Below are 25,839 nucleotides of genomic sequence, written 5' to 3'. Positions count from 1 at the left end.
CCAAACTGACACAATTTGGTTCACCAACAACCAAATAAAGGAGACTTCCAGTGTTCCTGACAAGGCAGGTTCATATTTCCATCAATAATACCCAAACCATGAAACAATGCTTGCAGTAAAGTACAAACCATAAACAGATCCATACCTAATAAAACCATCCGGCCAGTCATCCATCACAGAAGAATAAGCAACTCAAATGCTACAAGAATAAGCTTTCAGTTTTGGCAAAAGTATAGTTCTGTTGATATCAGTGGCTGTGGGTATGTCATGATCTGAAAAATCTCATGTCTCTATAAAAACGGTCTCACTTTGGACATTCGAGGCATTATGAGCACCCACTTCCTTTATAAACTTTAATTAAAGCTAAATACTAGGCTTGTGGTCATTGTGGTCCTATTAAACCTTAGCTGATGTCCCTTCTAATCATGTGAAACAGCCCAGTACCTTGTGTCTGTGAGGTAAACATTATAACTGTTAACACAACCCCTTGGTTGTACCCTGGATCATACAGTTGTGATAGATGGCTCCATCACAGGATTTGCTGTCCTTCTAGCCACTGACGACACTGACAAGGGGTCCATGCCATTTGCTTTCAAGAAGCCAAGTCTTAGGACCTCTTGACTCCACCTGGCAGACAATGCGACTTACAGGTAAATCACCCTTACAACTCTAGAATCTAGAATGTCATTATCAGTAAGAGTATATAAGATATATAATAAGCTGCATTATGAAGTAGACTGCTTTTTAATTCTTGAACAGAATTCTGGCACACACATTATGATATCTGAATCCAGTTCAGACACAAAGGCAAAAAACAATAGTTATGTACCAGCTGTCCAAAGACATGACACTAATAACTGCCTACTGGCAGTTGCATACATGTTATGCAATGGTATAAAAACACAATGCAGGTGATGGCAAATTTTATAAGTAATGTAAAATGAATTCACTTGTTAAGAGGTTTGTTTGTGATAGTAAGTCCCAAATGGGTAAATATTACTTAAGTAAATCCTGCAGTACCCTTAGACATGAGGATTTTACCGCTGCTAAACTATGTTGATACCTATTAATTGATGTTTATCACTGATATTGATTACTTTAACTTGTTGCTATTGACTTTTCATGCAATCTGACAAAGGGACACAAAAACAAGTAATGTGACTCCCAGCTTTGTAGCACTTGTGTCACACATAAAGGAAGCACTGTTTGTGTGTGTGTGTGTGTGTGTGTGTGTGTGTGTGTGTGTGTGTGTGTGTGTGTGTGTGTGTGTGCGTGTGTGTGTGTGTTTGTGTGTGTGTGTATGTGTGTTACACTTGCTGATCACAGTCCTGCTGAGCGATTGTGTGACACTTAGAGGGAGTACTATGCGTGTGTTACACTTGTAGATCATAGGCTTACTGAACACTTGTGTGACACTTAGACCAAGCAGTACATGTGCTAAACTGTAAGATCATAGGCCTACTAAGCACTCGTGTGACAGAGAGAGAGAGTACTGTGTGCAGTACACCTGGAGTTCATAGGCCTACCAATTATTTGTGTGACAGATAGAGCACAGTATGTGTTACATCTGCAGACCATAGGCAAACTCAGCACTTTGGTGACACAGGGAGCACTGTGTGTGCTACACCTGCAGCTCATAGGCTAACTGAGCACTTGTATGACAGGGGAAGCACTGTGTGTGTGTGTGTGTGTGTGTGTGTGTGTGTGTGTGTGTGTGTGTGTGTGTGTGTGTGTGTGTGTGTGTGTGTGTGTTACACCTGTAGATCATAGGACTACTGAGCACTTGTGTGACAGATGGAGCACTGTGTGTGTTACACCTGCAGCTAATAGGCTAACTGAGCACTTGTGTGACAGGGGAAGTGCTGCATGTTACACCTGCAGCTCATAGACCTACTGAGCATGTGTATGACAGACAGAGTACTGTGTGTATTACACCTGCTGCTCTTAGGCCTACAGAGCACTTGTATGAAAGGGGGAGTACTATGTGTGCTACCCCTGCAGATCATAGGCCTACTGAGCACTTGTATGACAGGGGGAGTACTGTGTGTGTTACACCTGCAGCTCATAGACATACTGAGCATTTGTATAACAGACAGAGTACTGTGTGTGTTACACCTGCAGATCTTAGGCCTACAGAGCACTTGTATGACAGGGGGAGTACTATATGTGTTGCTGCTGCAGATCATAGGCCTGCCAAGCACTTGTATGATGGAGGAGTACTGCGTGCATTACCCCTATAGATTATAGGCCTACTGAGCACATACCAACATTGTGCATGTGTATTAGCTGAGGAAGTCAGTCAGTGGAGGCAGACTTGCCACATCAGGCAACAATAAATGAAGCTCAAGACAGCCACTGCAGAGAGGAGAGAGCACCATGCAGATGGGGTAGGTTGCTCCACCAGACCTGAAAGTAGGATCACTTCTTACCCCCCAAAGGTCTACAGGATAGAATTGAATGCACTGACTGGGCACTGTGAGGAAAAACAAATGGATTGTATGACTCTTGCCTAGCTGGAAGATTCCTGGCTGTTGTTTCTGAAAACATGTATGACCCAACTTGGTAAAGGTAGTGGAAACATCAGGTAGCTCCAGTGGAGAAATATGAAATAAAAGACATTGTGACATATAACCAGTAACCATGTGTAACTTGATTTTGTGTCACATGTACTGTGACCATTTTATAATTTCAAAAGTGCATTTTAAAACATTTTTGTGCAGAGGGTGGTATACTCTGATACTTCTTTGCACTGTATGACAGTCCAAACGAAATTATCACTTTAAGTTAAATTACATTTCTGTGCAGGACAACATAGAATGGTTGCCACATTTTTAGAAATAGCACTGAGATCATAGTTTCCTCAGCTGTGTCAGTTGAATCAGATTAAAGAGTTGATTTTATTGGCAGAAATTAGACATTTTTCTGGGAGCTAATGAAAGAAAGTACTCCTACTAAAACACACAGCTACATCAATAACTACCAGTTACAAAACATGCCAATAATCGCTTATCCCATGTTGGTAACAGATACAGTCTGTTGCCATGGGCACAAAGTGGAAGCTATTTATCCAGACCAGCAAGTGTAGCAGGTGAGGACCTCTCATCTTCAATATTTGCAACTTTGGTTCAATTAACACCCTGATTCCAGATAACTAGATGGAGAAATAATTTGCCAAAGGTTATTGGTCTTTCTGTGGTCAAAGTCACACAGTTTGCCTTGCTTGACTGCCATTGTATAGTGACCAGAGAAGATCATATCAGGCAAGAAAAAGGGTACTGGGATATCACTAACAGACATCTGCAATTGGGGCTGTGTACAGTCTGCATTACCATCACAAGACATCTTGTTTTGGAAGAGAGCAAGTACCAGAACAGCAACAATAACAGTTCCTCCTGGCATGGTCATTCAACAATTGCTGTATAAATGGTGTCCTGGCCAGAGGGTATAATTGCATGTAGTTATTGCTATAAATAGAAAATGCCTTACCTTAGTGGAAAATAGCACACACACATACACACACACACGCACACAAACACACACACACACACACACACACACACACACACACACACACACACACACACACACACACACACGCCCTAGACTACAGCAGGAGATTTCCCAGACCTCAGTGTCCAGCCCTTCACTTCATTTAGCATGCTTGTTAGAAGGAGATATTCTCCCCACCTAGTCTGCCCTTTTAAATAAAATTCTACCCCTCCTCAGCTCTCTCCCTAACCCTCGTATGTTCTCCTGATAATGTACCTTTGTTTTTTTGTTCTACCACCATTCCGACTAGTCTGTACAATTCATCCACAAACTTCTTAAAGAGCTTTCTCCAGTCTAGATAGTATTGCGCGTCCTTAATTTGCTTTCTGTAAAATCTCCTTCCACCTCTGTCATTTGCCAGAGAATAATCTGCATTTGGAAAATGTAATGTAACTTAGAATAATAATTATGTACCGGAAACCTAAGGTCAAAGGGTCAGAACCAAACTATGAAATAAAAAAGGCAGTCTGTAATGGCACAGCTGCAGCATCCCCTTATAGAAGAAATCAAAGGTATAATGTACAATTTGTACAAATACATGATAAAATGCAAATGTTTGACACAAAGAGGAGTATTAGAATTTGTTAGCATTTGCATACCAGTAGCTCATGCGGTGCTACTTTTATAGTGTGATTTGAGCATACCACATTCAAGTAAGTTCCAGCAAAGTCAAGGATTTATGACACTCTGCCGTGCTTATTCTAGTCATTATTGCATGTGAAGTAATTCTACAAGATATACTAAACTCCAGCATTTTTTGTGCTACAGACTGGTTATATAGCCTATTTGAGATGAGCTGAACTTGAAGTGGAAATTGTATGAAAATTCAGAATACAATCTCTGATGCACTTTATTACAATGCATTTGTTCTCAAGGTAGTTTGTATGCACGTCTTTAAATCCTTCAACTCTTACAACATGATTATTTTTTTTCAGAACATACACTTGTCTTTATGCTAGACTAATTTTACTGCATGAGGTTGTTTTGACTTTTGCACATATAGAACATTTGTAAACTCAGCACATTAAAAGATTTCTCTTCATTACGGTTTCATCCTGGTCATTTATGAAAACAGGTATGGTATGAAGCATATAGTCAGACTATCTGAGACATTAAGGTTATATAAATAAATAATGGAAATACTGCCAGGAATGCATGTCTGACATTCACACAAAAATGCTGCTTACATCACTGTCAATTAGTGTTTCATATAATGTGCCATCTCAATTATCTGTCTGCCATCAGCATCTCTGTTTTAACTAATGGTGACCTCATTCCTTGCCTAAATGCAACATTTTTCCTTTAGTGAATGCATGCATTTAGCATGTAGTTCCATACTAATTTCATTGTGCTATGAATTATGCAGCAACAGGTACCATAAGAGTTCAGGGTGTACGTTAATTAGATCAATTTTGTATCTTCTAATTTAAAGCAATGGCAGGCAGCCAGACTGTAAGATGAGAAATGAAAGTGATCTGTCCTTGATTTTACGTTGAAAGTCTAAGTTCTGGAGTACGAAGAACACGTACATAACAAAATGCACATAGTGAACATATTTGCTATAATACTCTATACTAGTCAAATGTCATTGAAAAATTGAAAAGTGCTGCATATGCAGTGCAAGTAGGAATCAAAGTGAGCAAATATCACAAAAGTTAGAGGAATTGACCATATTGGATTCCTTTAATTACTACGCAGCTGCTTGTAGAACACCAGTAGTGAGATCTGTAACAAAATAAAGAACTATGTAGGTTTACACAAACTTCATAAATATAAATAATGACATTATTATCAACTGAAGGTGGCTTAAAACAATGTTTTGTCTTGTATTGAGTCAGGCAGCAAATAGTGATCCCTGTATGTTTCAATGACAACCTTCTTAAGAGTTGAAGAAGGGCTGCTCAGAATGAATCATTTTTAATTTAGGAACTGCATTAGATATTCAGTTGCAAAGTTGTAGCAAAAAAAGAGTTCAGAACATTTACCAGCAGTCTCTGGTGAGAAGAAACCCTCCCTCCCACACTCATTTCTTAGAATAATGGCTAGGATATTTTAAATTACTCACCCTTCTGCCACATTACTCATTTCTTTATTGCCTAACAATTTACACTGGGAGAAAAAAAACTAGCTAATGTAACTTTGTTCAAATAATAACATTATGCTTTCCTTGAAATCTTATGGTCCATCCAGAACACTGTGGGGCATAATCATACTGTGTCCTTTTATATTTATCATCAGCAGATGCATTTTTCCATGTATTAGTATAACTTCAAAGAATAGGTAAAAGCTATTAAAGTCTGACCGTATAAGGAAGATTTTATCCAACCTTCTCATTCTGAAATCTTAAGCTCCAAAACGTCTCACTGGGTCTCTACTGCACAGAATACAGTCTTGTCATTTTATTCTAATATCTGACACAGTATTGTTGATTACCAACAGACACAGACAATATAAACTGTCCTCATGCTAGTCCACAATTGTTTCAATTCGCAGAGTATTTACAATAGTGGTAAGCTTTTCAATGCTGGGTGTTTTCTTTATGTAAACATTCTCTGCTGAGTACAATATTAAGTGAGATTTAACAAGCATGTAATAATTTTCTAGAATACATAATCTTTTAAAATGGACTCTGGATCTTCCATAATAACCCCATTGCAATCACTGTTGGAACCTAGAATACTGAGTGTCGTTTTAAGCAAGCAACTTAAGCAAAGATTTAAATAAATTTCTTCCACATTAGAAAGCCATCGTTGAACAAGTACTCCAGGAATCCATACTTGCCTCACTGTTGTTTTCAATTGTTATTAACAAACTACCCTCTGATCTCCTTAGCCTGCCTATCACTCTTTCTGCAGATGACATGGTTATTCTTTTGTCCATTTCCTCATCCTCAGCTATTAAAACACAGCTTCAGTCTAATGTCCACTCCCTTAATTCTTGTCTAAACAACATTAAGCTACTCCCAAACCTCTCCAAAACAAAAAGCATGCTATTTGGAACCTCACAAATGCTCAAAAATAAAAATCCTAAAAATCTCAACAACCCAGATCTCAATGGTTCCCCAACAGATGCAACCACATCCCTAAAATACTTAGCCCTATGGCTAGACCAGTAAATTAACTTCCAAAGCCACACTGAAAACACCAGAAAAAATCAGTTCTCTTTTATTTGGGTCCTGGAAAATATCTCCCTTTCTCTCCAGAACAGGTAGAGTTGCCATTGGCAAAGGAGTCCTGTCTCAACTTGAATATGGGCTCCCAATCATAGCTCCAACCTTTGAAAAACACTTATCAACTCTGCAGTCCACTGAAAAAAAAATATGTCAATTCATTTCCAACTCCACACTTCAGGAACACAACTGTCATCCTCTCCACAACCAAATGGCTTACCAGTCTCCTACAGAGTTCAGCTAGTCCTAAGATGTCTTCTTTTCAAACTACATCAACCAGGTACCATCCCACCTCTTGCATCCAAACTTCATAATAAAACTCAAAAAAAACACTGAAGCCAGAGTCAAATAAAATCCACAAACAGGAGTTTATTAGCACACTCTCTCTAGCGTCTCAGCAGCTAACTGCCTTCCAGGAATACAACACAAGACATCTACCCACTATCCTTATATACTATTAAAAGCAAAGCACAAAAAGGCATATAATGAATTTATTTCTTACAATCTTTCTAAAAATGAGTGGAAAGTTTTAAAAGAATTGGGATAACAAAAATAACTAATTTTTAAGCCCTCGGACAAGGGTAATAAATTAGTTGCACTGAATAATAATCAATATATGCAAATGTGTTTTGACCATCTTAATAATAGCGAAACTTATGTTAGAGTTACATTAACAGAATATATGAGTGCAAAAGAGAATTTTCAGGACTTACTACATAAGGGCTATAGACTAGGATATTTTAGTCAAACAGACATTAACAAAAAACTTTATAATGAAAATAATTCCATTGCATATTTTTATTGTCTTCCTAAACTGGACAAAAAATATGCATAGACCACCTGGTAGACCAATTATTTCAGTGTCTAACTATTTTTAACGCATATAGAGATATTTCTTCATACATTTCTACTTTCTTATGTGATGAAGTTACCTTCATTCATTAAAGATACCTTTGATTTCTTACAGAAAATATAGGATGTCATATGGAATGAAGGAATGTATTGGATTTCTATAGATGTTAAATGTTTATACACCTCCATATACCATAAAGATGGCTTGGAAGCTTTGTCATTCTTTTTGGGTGATATTCCAGTTAGTAGTTACATACTAGAACTGGTTGAATTTTGTTTAAATAATAATTATTTTGAATTTTGTGGCGACATTTATAGACAGAAAATGGGTACAGCCACGGGGGCATCTTTTGCCTCGATGTATGCTAACCTATTCATGGGTAGATATGAGACTGAATACCTATATAGACATATGTTTTTTTTAATGAACCCTGTCATTATGTACTACAGGTACATAGATGATTTAGTGTTTTTATGTAAAGGAGGTATAGACATGGTCCCTTCCTTCATTAAAGATTTGGATAATAATAGCTTTGGTATTCAATTTGATGGGCTCCAGGCAGGTGAGTCAATAGTTTTTTTCTGGATGTGACTCTGACAGGGGTGGTTGATGAAAAAAATAACCAAAATACATAGGAAATGTATTGATAGTGATCATTTTTTACATAAAACTAGTTGTCACCCACCCCATTTATTGAATTATCTTCCTTATGGGGAATTATTAAGGGTGTACAGACTGTGTAACAATAGTGTAGAGATGTATGAAGAAATGTGTATTACAATTAATATGTTTTTGAAACAAAGGTATTGCTTAACTGATATTCAGGAAGCTTTGAAAAAGTTGAATTATACAGGGTACAATAAGTCTAATTCTATTTGTGATGGAAGAAGTATTAATAATAATAATTTAACTATGTATAATAAAAGTACAGGGAAATCTGATTATAGACAGGTTTTTATAGTTACTTTGCATAATATTTTTTCTGATAAACAAGTGGATATTATTAAGCAATTTTGGCCTTTTTTGCTTGAATTTCAGGAATTTAAAAAATTATTGTGTAGGTATCCAGTGTTCTATTTTTCTAAGAGAAGGAGTATTAAGGATATTCTTGTTCACAATAAATGTATGAGACCTGAGGATAGAATATGTAAAGAATTAACACGTAAGGGCACTTTTGTTTGCTCTAAATGTTCAGTGTGCAGTTATATAGTGGATTCTTTTAAGTGTATTAATGGACATAAATTTATCCTAAGAGTCAGTATAATCATTCTACTACTAGGGTAATTTATGCTCTTAAATGCCCTTGAAGTTTTTTCTATATAGGTGAGACAAAAAGAGCCTTTAGACTTAGACTGTAGGAGCATATCAGGGATATTACATCTCAAAGAATTACTAGTCCTGTAGGCATGCATTTTCAATTAGCTCGTAATAGTGATGTTTCTTTACTTAAAGCCAGTATTTTGGAACAAATTGATTGTGATGTAGATAATTCAAATGTCAAAACTAAATTGCTATACAAAGAAAGTATTTATATTTTGAAGTTTTGTACTTTAAGTTCGAATGGGCTTAATGCTGAATGCACATGGAAAGTCTTGATTTTATGACATTTTTAATTGAGACGTGTTTAATTGTTTAACTGATTGTGCTTTTAATAGTACATAATGATAGTGGGTAGATGTCTTGTCTTGTACTCCTGGAAAGCAGTTAGCTGTTGAGGCACTAGAGAAAGTGTGCTAATAAACTCCTGTTTTTGGATTTTATCTGACTCTGGCTTTCTTCAGTGGTTTTTCATAATAAAACTGCCCCCTACAATTTCAGCAGCCTTTCCCAAATTACTCACTCACTCACTTCAGACACCCCAAACCAAATTGTATTTTATGGACCATTCCATCTCTATTCTTGCATCCAGACTTTGACAACCCCTCATCTCTCACCTAAAATATGCCTCTGTTTTCCATACATTTAGAAAACAACTCAAAAAACACCATTGGAAACTTGAGTGCAAGTACCAAAGTGCAAAGTAAATGATAAAATTAGTAATCTAGTCCTAATCAAGAAAAGCTTTAGTATTCTGAACAGTTATAAATATGCAGAATAGGTGTGTGATTTTTGATTGCTTGTCTGACAGTGTTTAAGTGACTGTTGAATATTTACAGTTAGTATGTTTACAAAAATGTTTCTGTTTTCTCTTTGTTTCATTTTCTGTCTACAGTTAAACTTATTTCTAATGTTAAATTTATCATCTTGAGGGAAGAGACAGTGGGGGTAATTCAATAAACCCTACATGGAGCAATTTTCCTTGTAGAAATAGTGTTGTGGCCCAAACATGGAAAATGGCTGCCGAGCGATCCAGGAAACAGGGCTGGAGGTGTGCACGAGTGTGCGGACATCGTGCAGACATGGAGATGTCTGCGAAATGCAAATCATCTTATCTGCTGGTGAAAACCATGCAAATAAGGTGATTTTGTGATCCAGGAAACAGAAAGGCATCTGTGTAGGTGCAATGTCTGCAGGAAAAAATGTACATGGTTAGTAACTGTATACTGGAATTAAAATATAAAACTGGGGCTGTAACAGCCAAAAAAAAAACTTGCATATGTGATAGTAGCCATGCAAATGGCCATATACATGGCCATTGAAACTAAAAAGTAATGTAACATATCAAAATTATTATTTTTTTAATACATATGCCACATTCACGCAGCAAGCAGCAGTGCGCAAACATGCTATTAATGAAAAATATGTGTAAAATATGAAACTTAAGGTAGGCAAAGTAATGGCATTATAGTGCCCAGCATACAGAGTCATACAATGGCAGGTTATAGTGGTAGCTAAGGAGATAGGGCTTGGTGTAATACTGTATCCAGGGTATACACAATTAGATGTATGTAAATGAGCCAGGTTTATTGAATAGCAAAAAAGGCCAGTGTGTTCTGTAGGTACTAACTGTGGTAGGGCTAGAACTGTGTTGGTGTCGGCAAAACAGATACCTAAAACTAAAAGGGGGTGTGTCACTGTATGTTAAAGTGGATTGGAGCTTAGCAGCGCCTGTTTGTGCTCAGCTAAGCACAGCTAAGCAGGGGTGTGTGTGTCTGAGGCTGCTAACCTCGGTCTATGTTTTAGCTAGTTAAAGAAAAGCTAAGCATGACCATGTACAGGGGAGGGCCCTTTCTGCTCAGCAATGTTTACACTAGCTATGTGGGTTTGTGCAGAGCACCATGAAGCTGAACAGTGGAACAAATGAAAAAAAAAGGGGTGTAGCCTGGGAAAGCCAATCAAGCATAAATGACTGACCTGTTCCACTCACACTGGCCAATTCAAGCCCCTCATTAATATGACTGGTAGGTGGACTGTCTCATAGTCAGCCAATCACACAGGCTACATCTGCAGCACACCAGTATAAAGTATGCATACACCCTTCAATCTGATATACTCTGCACCATTGGAGTACACACTTGGGAATTTTAACAGACAAAATTATAAAGGTTGCTTACTGCTCTGCTACATCTCTATGCATTACAGACTGAGGTCAGTGATGGTGATGATGCTGACAATAGGCCCAGACTGAGGAGGAGAAGAGTGTTCAAGCCCAGGGTAACCTTTCTGGGGCTACATGGGCTGGAGATAGTAAAGTGCTACAGGATGGACAGGGACATACTACAGCCACTCACCGAGCTCTGCCGCCCCTACCTCAGACCCAGAGCCAACAGAGGGAAACCCATCCAAGTTGAAACAAAGGTATATTTAGCCTTAAGAATACTAGCTACACATACTTTCCAATGACCTACTGGGGACATCATGGGAATCTCACAGGCATCTGCATCCAGGGTACTCCACCAGTTCCTGGATGTCATGCTAACACATGCCAGTGAGAACATTTATTTCCCCAACACCAGCAGAGAGGACCAGCAATATGTGTCTCTTTCACCATACAGCACACTACGCAGAAGTACTGGGTGTCATAGACTGCACTCATGTGCACATCAAAGCACCCCCCAGTGAGGGGGGTAGAGTCTGTGTCAACCGCAAGGGGTTTCACTCCATCAACTGCCAGGTCGTGTGTAATGCCCATGGCATTATCATTAGTGTGTGTGCTGGCAGCTCTGGCAGTTATCACAGCTCCCACATCTGGTATGTGTCACAGATGTACCAGGCATTTGCCGGGTGGACATCCCATATGGCCATCTAGTGGGGGATGCTGGTTACACACTAGAACCATGGATGATGACACCCATCAGAAATGCACACAAACCAACTGAAGAATGCTATAACAAGGCACATGCACAAGCTAGGAACATCATAGAGCATTTGTTTGGGCTGCTCAAGTCATGGTTCCTCTGCCTTGATATATCTTGTGGAGCCCTGCAGTACTCTCCAGCCACATGTGCACACATACTCATAGTATCTGCCATGCTACACAATATGATCCTGCAGAAACAGCTGCAGCAAGAACATTACAGGTAAAGGACACACAGTCCCCCACCATTGCCAAAATCCCCACAGGCACAGGGTGACTCGGAGGAGGAACCCTCTGAGCCTGTCCCTGTAGGCAGATGTAGGCATGCACAGTATGCCCTGGCCTTGGCAAAGAGGCAACTCATAGCGCATACACTGACAATCTAGGGACCCAGGGTTGACACCTCACTCCAACTCACATACACAGAGCAAAATGGATGCCAACCACATCATATTACCTATACCTTACGATTTATAGGCTGTGTACTGCAGGCATCCAACAGAGTCAGCCCTGAAGCACTGTCCTCTCAACTGCTGCTGGCACAAGGTAAGTCACTCTTCTTAACAACAAATTAATGGGGTAGTAGACTGTGGTAGCATATGTATGGCATTGTTGCATATATGCAAGGGAATGGAGTGGGCTAGCAGCAGACAATAGACAGCTATGTGGGACAACAGGAACTCTCTGCCAAATACTGGCTGCCCCAAAATATGCAGTAGGCCTCAAGCCAGCAAAATCCACTGCACTATGTGGGGGACTTGCAAACAGCAGGTCCATAGGACAGATGCATGGATGTCAATGGTGGAGTCCCATACATACCTCTAAACCTCTTACAGCAAGAAATCTGTACAAAACCATAAAGAAATGTGGGGCAAAGGCCCACAAACAGGGACATGTCTTAAATATTGCTCTTTCAAACATTGAAATTTGATAGAATAACAGGTGTTGCAGTAGCATGAATTCTGTGAAGTGTAAGAAGTCTGAAACTCAAATGTCTGTCATTACTTTCTAACTTCAGTCTTTAATAATTTGACAACAATTTTCCATACAACCACAATTTTATGAAAAATTAACCCAAAATGAAAGGGAACCATCTGGACATTCGGTGAAAATCTGTACAGGTCAGAGGTATGGTCCCCTGCCCCCAACACACCCGTGTTCCCATAGAACTGCAGTAACAGTTATGTTTGTAAGGTAATAGCAGCAGACCACGCATTCCCAGGGCTGTCCCAATCAACTTGCTAACATGTTCCATTTCCATAATATGCAGGGGTCAATGTGCTAGATATGTGTGTGTTTAATAGTGTCAGGAAGTACACAGCACTGCCTGGTGGCTGTTGTGGCACACTAGGCAAAGTACATTACTGTGGTTCACAGGGCCCATGGTTTGAGACTGGCTGTGCCTACTATTTTGCATGTCAGCTACACCTACTGTAGGAGTTCTACAGGCTGTCCAGACATCAATATGTTACTGCAGGAAAGCTGGAAAATGGAGGGACAGTACACACCCCTGAAAAACCTAGATGGTGCCTACTAGAACAGCCAGTTGTGACAAGTCACTGTAGCGCCAGGATACAAAGGCTGTCACATAACTGTGTCAGCAATCACAATAAGTCAGTGGGTACCATCCATACCCCACAAATGTCAGGGTTTCTCAGAATGTCGACACATATGCCTCATATATATGTTCTGTTTGTCATAATATTGCATTTGTCTGGCAAACTATTGGCTAAACAATACAGGCTGATGTGAAAACATCAATGACAGACGGTTGAGATGCAAACTTCAAACCCATAAAAAAATGCAAGCTAATCCAAAACCAGTCTATCAACTGTCTTCATTTGGAAGACCAATATTAAGCCATTGTCCCCGTGTCTGGGCCTGTATCCGATTGTGATATATGGCCCTGTCAAGATGTCTGCCTGTAACAGGTATGGCCAACATGTAGCCTTAGAAGAACAGTGCAACACAAGCTGTCTGAGTACCACAGCAGATATATGGGGCACAGTGCTGGCTAACCTGCTAAACAGGGACAGTCAGAGGTGTGTAGTAACCCTGTATGTGATATTATGACTTCTACCCTAGTCACACTAGAACTGCAACTACATAAGAGTCGCAAATATGAACAAATCCTGTGGCTGGAGCAGAGCAGGACAAAAGGCCACATATAAGGGGAAGGAGGAACCACTGGCCACACAAATGTAGAATGAGCAGACTATAACACGTCATGCAGTACCATGCTTCCCTGCAGGGTTTGGAGTCAGTAGACAAATGTATGTCAGTGGTTCCTCACTTTAATCTCTACTGATCTGCAATTGACATACCAGGACATCACAGTGCTGTGCAAAATGTACTTCACATATTATGCAAAATGCTGCTCAGACCAATACAGTCTGTATTCACCCTAGATATGACTCAGTTAATAAGGATAGCACAGAGTCAGGAGATCCCTCAGCCAATCTATCAGTGAGGTGCTAGTCTGTTTCCAGGGCTCATAAGCTAATCAGCTGCAGCACACAAAATCCTGGACAAGAGTACAGGTAAGTCTGGACTGGAGTCCCACTCTTACTATTGATGGTCATACTTGGCATGCTCCTACACTTAGATTCTGTCAGCCCATGTCTGAACACACATCTGACTACAGAACTGGGATGTACATATATCCCTTCTGAATACAGGCAGCTATGTACACCATAACTGGTTATCCCCACCCCCATCAGACATGTTTACCCCATCTATCCATATGTGGTACATATAAGATTTATCTGCATTTGCTGACTGTGATATATGTACAGATATATAGTAACATATACAAATATATAATTTACAGAAAGGCAGAGACAGGGGGAGAGAGAGAGAGAGAGAGACAGAAAGAGAGAGAGAGACAGAGAGAGAACCTGAAAGGCATGCAGTGATGTGTTGCAACAGCCACATGTACAACAATTTGAACCAGTGGCATGTGCAAATACTATGGTGAGGCCCACTGTGTAATAGTAGGTAGGGAGGGGTTGTACCCTCACATTAGTCACCGTGTGTGTGTGTGTGTGTGTGTGTGTGTGTGTGTGTGTGTGTGTGTGTATGTGATTGTATGTTCTACACATACAGCAGACTACACACACCCAACAGGTCTATGTCTGTGTAATGTCCACCCATATTTTGGCCCTTTGACTACTGTCCTCCACAACAGTGGTCTCCCTGTCAGCAGCTACTGATGTCATCCACCCCCAACAGCACTCCCAGCCACTCTCTACATGTGTACCTCCTGTGGCACATGCGATAAGTACATACTACTATAGTGTAGACAGTTAGAAAGGTAGTGGTTCAATTCCCAACAATGCCAAATGTGTGTGTGTGTGTGTGTGTGTGTGTGTGTGTGTGTGTGTGTGTGTGTGTGTGTGTGTGTGTGTGTGTGTGTGTGTGTGTGTGTTTGTGTATGTAAGTATATTCCCTTGTGGCATTGTGTATTTCCTGCCTATGTCACTTCCTCACCACTGTAGACACATAATCATCAAAGGCTAGATTACTATCTATGTGTGTCTTATATGTAAAGCCATGGAAATAATTATCATGGAGATGATCAATAGAGATATAGTAAACCTCCAGACACTGGACCCAACCCAGTTTGATTTTGTAAAGGGCAGATCATGCTTACTCAACCTGGTAGACTTCTTTAAGAAGGTCAACAAAGCAATGGATGAGGGCAAAATCATTCACACTGCCTACCTTGACATGGCCAAGTCTGATATTCTGTCTCCTACAGGCATTTCAGGGGGGAGATCTATGCCTAGCATACAGGGCATTGTCAGACCCCACACTGATGGACCTCCTGCATATCCACAAAATAAACAGTACCAGAATTACCCATTCTTAAGACTTAAACCTTGCCTGTGATATAAATAGGACTTGCTGGAGAAATCAGTATGTATCCCAGAGATTACAGGCTCCCCAGCCATGTGAAGCAGATCCTCCCTAATCCAATTCAAATGCAACTTGGATGATTGAATAGGAAACTGGAAATTCATCCCTGGTTTGGCACCTATGTCTCTGACGCAGACAGGTAGCCTGTAAATGGTTCATCTACCAGGCCCATGCTTACACTTATCAAGGGTTTTAGAACTTGTCAGAGATTTGGGATGAATGGCTAGGCTTAAAAAGGCCCTTGTGGTCGTTAACCTAATAAATACCTATGACACAATGAACCTATGAACCTGTGTCATCCACCTTAAATATAGCATTGGACACTTTGCAGGCATATAAGCTCTGGGTTGCTTGCGATAAATACATAGCACTATAGTACAATAAAGTAGATAGCTGTAGGTTTGAATCTCAAGACTGCCAACTGTGTGTGTGTGTGTGTGTGTGTGTGTGTGTGTGTGTGTGTGTGTGTGTGTGTGTGTGTGTGTGTGTGTGCATATCCCCTGTGGATGTAGTTGTGTGTTTGTTGGTTGGTTATACCATTTTGAGGCCTGTTCCACCATGTTAACCCCCCAGTGCCCTGCTTTACAGGGTCTGCTCATGTCATCCATCTTAGATACAGCATTGGACATTTGTAAGCATATAAACTCTGTGGTTCACACAATAAATATGTAGTGCTATAATACAATAAACTAGATAAGTAGAGGTTCTAATCTCAAGACTGTCAATGGTGTGAGTTGGTTATACCATTTTGAGGCCTGTTCTACCCTGCTGACTCCCCCATTGCATTAATTGACAGGGCCTGTTGATGTCATCAACTTTAGATGCACTGTTTCACGCTCACCAGGCCATACCACTCAACTGTATACAGTTTCTCAGAATGTCCAGATGATTGCCTCATATATTTTGTCTGTGTGTCATAAAAGTATGGTTTCATGCCAATCATGGCAAAGCATTAAGAGCTGAAGTCAGACAATAATGACAGAGATCTGAGTGTCAGGCTTCATACCCTTCACAAAAGTAATGTTAGTGCATAAAATGGTCACCTAATCAGTTATCTATGTTTGTAAGAGCAATATGTAAAAACTATCCCTATCTTGGGACCTGTAACCCCCCTTTATTGAAGGCTTTGTCCACATGTATTGTTCTAACAGATTGACAGGTATGCCTTAGGCACATAAGCTCCATGGCATATGCAATAAGGACATAGCACTATACTACATACAACTAGATAGGTAGGGGTTGTAATCTGAATTCTGGCAGCTGTGTGAATGTATGTCTGTGTATACATATCCTCTGTAACAGCATGGCTGTCTTGCCTGTGTGTGTGCAATGCCTATACCATTTTGTGTACCTGTGGCACCCTATTAACACCACGATCACCAACCTATTCATGGCCTACAGATGTCATGCACCTTAGCTGCAGAGTTACACATTTCAAACAATACCACTGTGGCACATGCAATATGTATGGTGAGCTATACCATACATAACTAGATAGATATGTGTTGTAAGTCCAAAACTGGCAACTGTCTCTGCATGAATGTTGGAATGTATGCCCCCCCACAACAGTGTGTGTGTGACATTGTTATACCATTTTAACTGCCTATTAACACCCCAGTGGCAATCCTTACAGCTCCTGCAGATGTCAACCACCTGAATATTAGTGGCAGACACTGCAAAACTGTATAAGCTCTGTGGTTCATGCGCTATGTATATTGCACTATCTTATGTATAACAAGCCAGGTAGGGGATCCACTAATAACAAGGCCGGTTCATGAGTGGGTGTCTTTGTACATATGTATATTCCCTTGCAGCAGTGTGCCTGTGTTAGGTCCACAAATATATCTCTCGATCCCTTACAGAAAGATATCTGGAAAAAGCCATACAGAAAATTGGGACAAAGCCCAAATATTAGGGTCAATCTTTAAATATTGTTCTGACAAATATACACAGTAGGTAGCATAACAGGTTGTGCATTTGCATGCATTTTCTGAAGGGTGTGAAGTCTGACAGGAAAATATCTGTTATTATTGTGTAACATCAGTCTTTAATGATTTCACAGTACTTTTCCAGAAAACCACAATGTTATGCCAAATGGAACAAAAATATGTGGCAATCATCAGAACATTCTGAAGACATCTGCAGTAGTGAGAGTTATGGCCACCACCTGTCCCACCCTATAGGTTGCAGTCCATGTTTAGCCAGATGTGACCTGTGACAATGACACAAACAATACAGAGGTCCCCAGAATGTAGGACAGCAAACATCTTCTAAGGTTATCTACTACATGCATAAAGCAGTTATTTCACATTAGAAGCACTTTACTGGTATGAGAAATAGCATAACCTATGGTAATGTGACACAAAGAAGCAACCATATTGGAAAACAAAGGGAAGTCCTGTCTGTTGTACTTGCCATGGGTTATGGTATGTCCTGCCAAGTGTCACAATACTACAAGACATGTCCCACATTCCACATTTGATAAGGTGGCAACCCTACACTGTGTTGCCTACATGTGTGCAATATGTAGACATGTGTACATCCTGTGAGTAGCTTCCACCCACAATGACCCACACGTATGAAGGCATAAATGCTAACTCCCACAGTGTCTGCTGGGTCTGTGTCCCTCATGGGACCACCCAGGACCATGCACTCATGGCCTGCCACATTGTGGTGTGGACATCACCCTCCCATCGGTACTGCTGGTAGTACTGCCACAATGGGAGTGTGACTGTGCACAATGGTGTGATCTCTCAGCTGATGTTGTTGCTAACCTATGTCCACATGTCCAATGCCCTAGTCCCACCACATGCTCAAGCACAGACATTGCATGGTTTAGGACTGACAATGTCTCACCCTACTGTCTAGCCACTACATCAGTGAAATGATGTTAGGCATCACCAATACCATGGTGGGTGTCATGCATGCTAGGCAGTGTGGCATCCATGACCCTGAGCATCCACCTGGTGTACCGTTCACCATGTGCCTGTGCCTCCATGAAGGACCAAAACATGCATTAGGTGAAATGTGCAGTGACACCTCTGGCAAGTGCTGGATGAGCAGCAATCCTCCTTTGAGCACCCCTATCAATCTGCCTGTGTGGGGCCTCTCCAGATCTCTGGCTATGGCTAGTGTCTACAGTCACAGATGCCATAGTCCCCATACTCCCCTGTTTGATGCTACCATCCTCTGACTGCCCAATATCTGTGTTTGCTGGGGACTGGGTATGTGTGGGCATAGTGACCATGTGCAGGGACATTGGGGTGGAAGTGGGATGTCAACCAATGGGGCAGATTCAGCCCCTAACAACCTCATCTGTGTCTCACAATGGCCAGCATCATCATCAGAGTCTGATGACACAATGACATCAGGTTGTGAGGGGGACACACTCCAACCCCCATGGTCACCTGTGAGGGGAAGACAACATGACAGCATGAATACCTGCACTTTCATGTTTGCTAATACACACACACACACACACACACACACACACACACACACACACACACACACAAACACACACAGGTGAGGTGCCACAAAGGCATTATACACACCACACCTTCTGACTAATGCCTGGCACAACACACAATCAGACCACAACAGACACACTCTGGACAGGCCTTGAACAACATGCAGTTCAGCTATGTGCAGTTAATGTGCTAGTACTATACACCTGTAACATACATGACAAGTTGGAGTACAGGATGGACCTTCACCTAACACACAATGCACCCATGTACACAATAGTAATGCACCCCTGTATAGCAGACTGGCTACACCTATACAAAACTACATGCTGATATGTTACAGCTCCTGCAGATGTGCTACTGTAATTACCAACATGATGCACTGCAGTGAACACCACCACAAGTTAACATGCATGTATTGCAACATGGATACGCTTAACAGTTATGTGTATGGCAAACTGGCAGTCCTTAACATACCTAGGGTTATAGGTAAGCCATTACATGATGGTTTTACACTCACTGGCTACAGGTTGTTGTTCCCCAGCCACACCAGAAGTACCTATGGATGTGTGAGGGAGAGGTATTGTCAGCACACACACACACACACACACACACACACACACACACACACACACAGGTGGCATTGGTACAGGATAGTATGTGCATTTATCAAATATGTACAGAACAAGCTGTGTTACTACCCAAATTGCTGACATTCACAATATGTGTGCACATGTGTGCATTACAAATCCTCACCCACAAATGCAGATTGACCTCACATATGCATACAGGTATGCAGAGCTGCTACTATAAATGCTACAGTATTAATGTGATGACCACTGGAAGCTTACTTGGATGCTCCTCAGCTGTGGAATCTGTGCCACTCACCTTCACAACATATGTACTGATTGTTTCCTGTGAGCTGGTGGCTGAACCCAGGTGTGGCAGGAGCTCCTCTGTAGCTGACAGTGGCGGTTGTGTAGCAGGCCTTCCCCCTGTGCCAGCACGGTCTCTGGCCACAGCTGCTGCCCTTTGCCGTGCATGGTGTATGAGATCAGTAACATGGTGTTGGACCTGTATGTAGCTCCTGTCCTGGTGGCCCACATCATTCACTGTTGCTACCAGATCTGACCACAGTGCAGTGTTGCTGGTTGGTGCGAATCCTTGACAACAGCACCCACTGATGGAGTCAGAGAGTATCAAGGATTGCAGTGGTCTTAGCTTCTGAGAAGGGTAAGTTACTACATCTGTACATCCTACCTGACAGACATGAACAGGGGAATACATCACAGGACTGCATACATTGCTCACCTTTATGTACAGACCCTGCACATCCACTTTTGTCAGCATTATCCACCCCTAACCCCCACATCATAACTCTGCCATCTATCAGCACAGTATGTCTGTGGGTATTGAGACCATTGTGGCAGTACAGCATGTGTTTCTCCCCGATCCTGATGTCTCATGCTACTTTGCATGTGCTATGAGGTGTTGCAATGCATGTACCTGTTGCACTTATTACTACTTGTTCATAGCCTGTCTACATAATCTGCTGTGGTGTCAGCCTCCTACTGTATTAGTTAAAACATTATCTGTAGGCCCACATCTCAGGTCTCCCTGGCCTTCCTCCCTCAGATTCTGGACTATATGGCTGACAATGTCCTATAGTTTCCCCAGCCAGTGTGGTTGATATGGGTGTCCTGGCACTGTGTAGCACTTGCTTCATGTGCACAGATGGACAGCCATCTACAAATACCAGTAAAGAACACACTGTGTGAGAAATGCAATGACAGTAGGAACCTGAAGTCCATGCTCTGTCCCTGTTAAGGCCACATGCCTGTCCCCAAACAGGTTGTCAGTACAATCAGTACACCTCACACACCACCCATACCTACACAACACACACAAACATCTTCAGTGGTCCTCAACATACACATCCACAAACAAAGTGGATCTTTGAGGCAGAGCCACACATAAAAACCATAGCCATACACAGCACATACCACACATGGCCACACACCTGTATCCCACAGCCACGCATGCATTAGCTCATGTCAATCATGTTGCACATAGGGCACTCCAGTGGAGACACACTGGTGTGCCTCTGATCTGGCTGTGTATGTGGATGGTCACAGTTACTTGTGTGTCATGTGACAGACTCCACCGTATTGCATATGCAGTGCTGTCTCTCACCAACAGGTACTATCATGTGTCTGTCACAGTACATGTTGGTGTGCCTGACATGACATGTACACCCCTGGACAATATGCAGTGAGACATGAGTGATCACACTTGTTATGTGTCCCAAGCCTTATGCTGCATTATGCTGTCACCCAGACCAATGCCACAATACAATCAGGGAATGATTGCACTTAACATGTGCACATTTATCCTGTGATATTGCAGGTGTTCCAGTACCTGTGCATCTGGGATGATATGGTAAAGAGACCATGATGCTCTGTGAGAGATGGCATCTGTCTGTCTTCACTGGTCTTCATGCATCTGGCACTGGTTCTCACCAACACCATAGTGACTCCATTATTAAAAGTGGTGCAGTTATCACTACCAACATACAATTGTCTAAGCAGCACACATTGAAGGCTGCGCTGCTAAATGGTAGAGGTGTACACATGACTTTGCTCTCATTGCAAGCAGTCCTAACCTGGGAACTGCAGACATCTGTGCAGTCACACAGATCATGGTTCAAAGCTGCAGAGAGCACCCCAGCCTACCTGGTCAAGCATCCTATCATACATTCAGATGCCAAAGTGTAGCCGGTAAAGCCATGGTACAAGGCTTTTCTGTATATATGAGGCACATAAACACCTCCATGATGTACAGGCAGTAAGATGCACAGGGGACACTGCAAGGGCAGTAAACCATTGCCAGCTCACACCTATTCTAATCACAGCTAGCTACCAGCCAACACATGTGACCATGAAGCCCATTCAGCCTATATGGACCTCATCAAGTATATTAACAGTTGGGTCTGTACCCTGATCCTGGGTCTGTTGAACGACCCTAACATACATTGTAATACATACCCATTCCAGCACACAAATGGCCAGAGAGCCATCAACAGTGGACGTACAAACACCTTGGTGTGGCCAGGGGCTACTTTCACATGAGGTGAAGGTGTATTGTAGCAGACATTACAGAACACAGGTGACCACTGCAGCATATCTACAGTGTCATCCTCCAATGCAAGGCAACCATCATGTGGTCACGTTTGCAGTCACCATCTCCCAGAATACCCATATAGCTAGGGTCAGCCATACGTACAACTCCAACATGGAATACATCCTCCTGGGGGTATACACAGCCTCACAGTCCCCAACCCCTCATTAAGAATTGTCAACAATATCCACACATACACACAACTGCTATATGTGCATTTGTATAGATGCATATAGTCAGGGATACCCAACAGGTCTACATCATCCTCTGCTAGGATATGTACACCTGCCTGGTGGACATCTGCAATAAATACTATCCATAACAGAGGTGACATACTGCTGTCTGAGACAAAGTAGGGGCAGGTGCCAAATCTGGAGCAATGTCTCCTTAGCATGTATATGAGAATCATAGCTCTTAATCAATCAAAGACAAATCTCAACAGAATCAGGGACAAATCAAGAAAAAATCAGGGACAATCAGGGACATTTTTGAAATATTAGTACTATTAACTTGCAACATTAACATAATTACAGAATATGAATAAATGTACATTTCCTGAAGTAAAATAAGTATACAGCTTTTAATTATTGTCATTATTTATTAAGTATAATTCACCAACTTTTGTCCAAAAGGCACCAGTGTTAAGAGGGATTAAGAGGGTCAGGGCTAAAATCTGGAATGTGAAAGATTAAAAAATATGTTTACTAGGTGAGGTTACCCTGAAACATTAGTTGAACACGTCATAATTGAGGTGAATACAAAAAGTCAGGATGGTAATTTTTTACCCATCTTGAGGAAATCACGAACAGCAACAACAATCAAGGTATTACAAACAAGTAAAGAAACAAAAGATTTTTCTATGAGTTTCATCACAACTTTCAACCTGGGTGCAAATAATATTTTGAATATAATGCAGAAAAATTGGAACTTGTTAATGGGTGACCCTACAGTACATAAAAAGTTAGGTTCTAATCCTAAGGTTATATTCCGCAGAGGACAGAACCTTAAAAGTTTATTAGAACATCCACTCCACAAAGAATTAAGAATCAAAGGAATGCATAACTGTGGGATGTGTTTGCAGTGTAGAGTGGTAGAAGTAGGTAACTCATTCCAAATTAGAGGCATTAAATACAGCATCAATAGGAAGTTTGATTGAAATTCTAAAGTTGTTTACTTGGCTCAATGCAAACTCTGCCCAGTATTCTATATAGAAAAAACTGAGAGTAAATTCCGGGAATTAATTTATGAACATCAGTATGCCATATTAAGAGGCAAATTGGAGAATGCATTGGCCAAACATGTTCAACAAGAAAGTACACACCACTTTAGTTTTCAGGTACTAGACTAAATCCTGTTTGACATCAGAGGGGGACCCAGTTCATTGAAATTAGATGAAATGGAGCTATATTGGCAAATCTTAGCAAAAGCCTATAGCCACCCAGGTCAAAACGAGGCATGTTCAATTTCTTGCATTCTGAAACTGAAGAGTCTAGTAAGATAGAGACAATTTAAATGTAATAATCCAAAGAATAAAATCCACAGACCAACCACAACAGCTCCAAGTAAAAGTTTAATTCAATAAAAGATGTAAAAGATTAGCACTTTCATGCCCTTACAAAAGCACTTCTTCAGACCATCATATAACAGCTTAAAAACGCACTTCTTATATATTAAAACACTAATTACTTAACAAGTGATGTCATAAGCCTTTGAATAGATTACGGGCATTCAATATAGGTTTTAAAGGTACATATCCATTCAACCCTGGATGTGTATCTGCCTGCATCCTTACTATCCATTTAACTTCACTTTGCTCTACTATATTATTGATATCTCCTAAATGCTGCCTATATTCCTTCCTTTCTAAAACCCTGAACTTAAAATTATGTGCCTCCCCTGTTTCACCTAAATGCTTTGCAAGGGCATTTCTATAATCTCTATTCCTAATTGCTAAAAGATGCTGTCTTATCCTTTCCTTTAACTTTCTTATTGTCTTTCCTATATAAAAGCAAGAGCATGCTTGACAGCATGTTAAATAAACTATACTTGCTGTAAAGCAATCTGCTTTCACTTTAAGTTTAAACTGCTGATTAGTGATAGGATGTATGAATATATTCTCACTGTCTATATATTCACAATATCTACATGAACCACATGGTGAAGTACCTCCCAATATGGGATTTTTCACTCTCACTTTTTGTCCATGACATAATATATGTTCAAGTGAATTTTTATTTTTGAAAACAAAATGAGGGTATGGACCTACAACTTCTGCAATTTTCTCATCTACAATCATTCCCGATTTGTTAAAAGAATGGCAGCAACTGAACCTAGATTTAAGCTTATATCTAAAGCTTAAGGGTGCCATTCCCATTCATACCTGTATTGAATGGCAGGCCAAAGATCCACAAACATTTGAACTTGCCACTAATGAGACCGATAGTCTCTGGTAAAGGATGGGTGACAGAGCCAATGTCCATATATGTTGAAAAAGAATTAAGACAGTTAGTGAATGGATCTAAAGCCATTTTTTTGGATACTAAGTAATTTTTTGCAAAATTTATTTCTATGTGTTGACAATGGTTTAGATGTGAATAAACTGATTTTCTTGACCCTGGATGTGCAATCTTTGTTTATCTGTATCCCTAATGTAGAAGGCTTAAAGCTGCTGAGTAGGTTTTGATAAAAAATGGTGATTTAGATGAAGTTAATATTATATTAATATGTTCTTTGATTAGTCTGATATTGGAACACAATGCGTTCTTATTTGATGGAGAGTATTACTGGCAGCAGCAGGGTGTAGCCATGGGCACACCCTGCGCTAACAGTTATGCAAATCTAGTCATGTCTCAGTTGGAGAATAATAATATACTGAACAATAATGCATTTAGGAAGTCTATAGTATTTTTTAAAAGATTTGCAGATGATCTCTTCTTTCTATGGCATTGGTCAGAAGAACTCCTCCAAGGTTTATAGAATATCTACATACAGTGACATCATTCTTGAAGTTCGCATGTAAGTATTCAAAATCTGACATGCATTTTTTAGATGTAGAAATCTTTAAGACAACAGAAAGAGATATAGCTACAACATTATATAGAAAATCTTGTAAGGTGAATGTAACACTGACCAGGGACAGCATACATCCCTCGAGAGTTTTTAAAAATGTGCTCAAAGGTCAAGGAATGAGAATATCAAGACTTGATAGTCAGGTTAATGCATTTGAACAGAACTTGAATAGATTGACTAAAGAGTTTGAGCAAAGAGGGTATAAGCATGAAAAAATTGAAAGATGGTCAGTGGGGTAAAGTCACTGAGGAGTAGTTCAGCTATGCCTTATTTTTCTAAGAAGCAAGGCATAGCAAGAAGGGATCAGCCAATGCAACCACATTCAAGTTAAGTGGACTTTGATATATTATACAAGTGATACACAAATATTTTGTGATATTATTAAGAAAAATTGGCCAGA

This window comes from Protopterus annectens, chromosome 8.part1 (genome assembly GCF_019279795.1).
Source record: "Protopterus annectens isolate FY-2018-M chromosome 8.part1, PAN1.0, whole genome shotgun sequence".
NCBI classification, from domain to species: domain Eukaryota; kingdom Metazoa; phylum Chordata; order Ceratodontiformes; family Protopteridae; genus Protopterus; species Protopterus annectens.
This window is presented reverse-complemented; position numbering follows the sequence as displayed.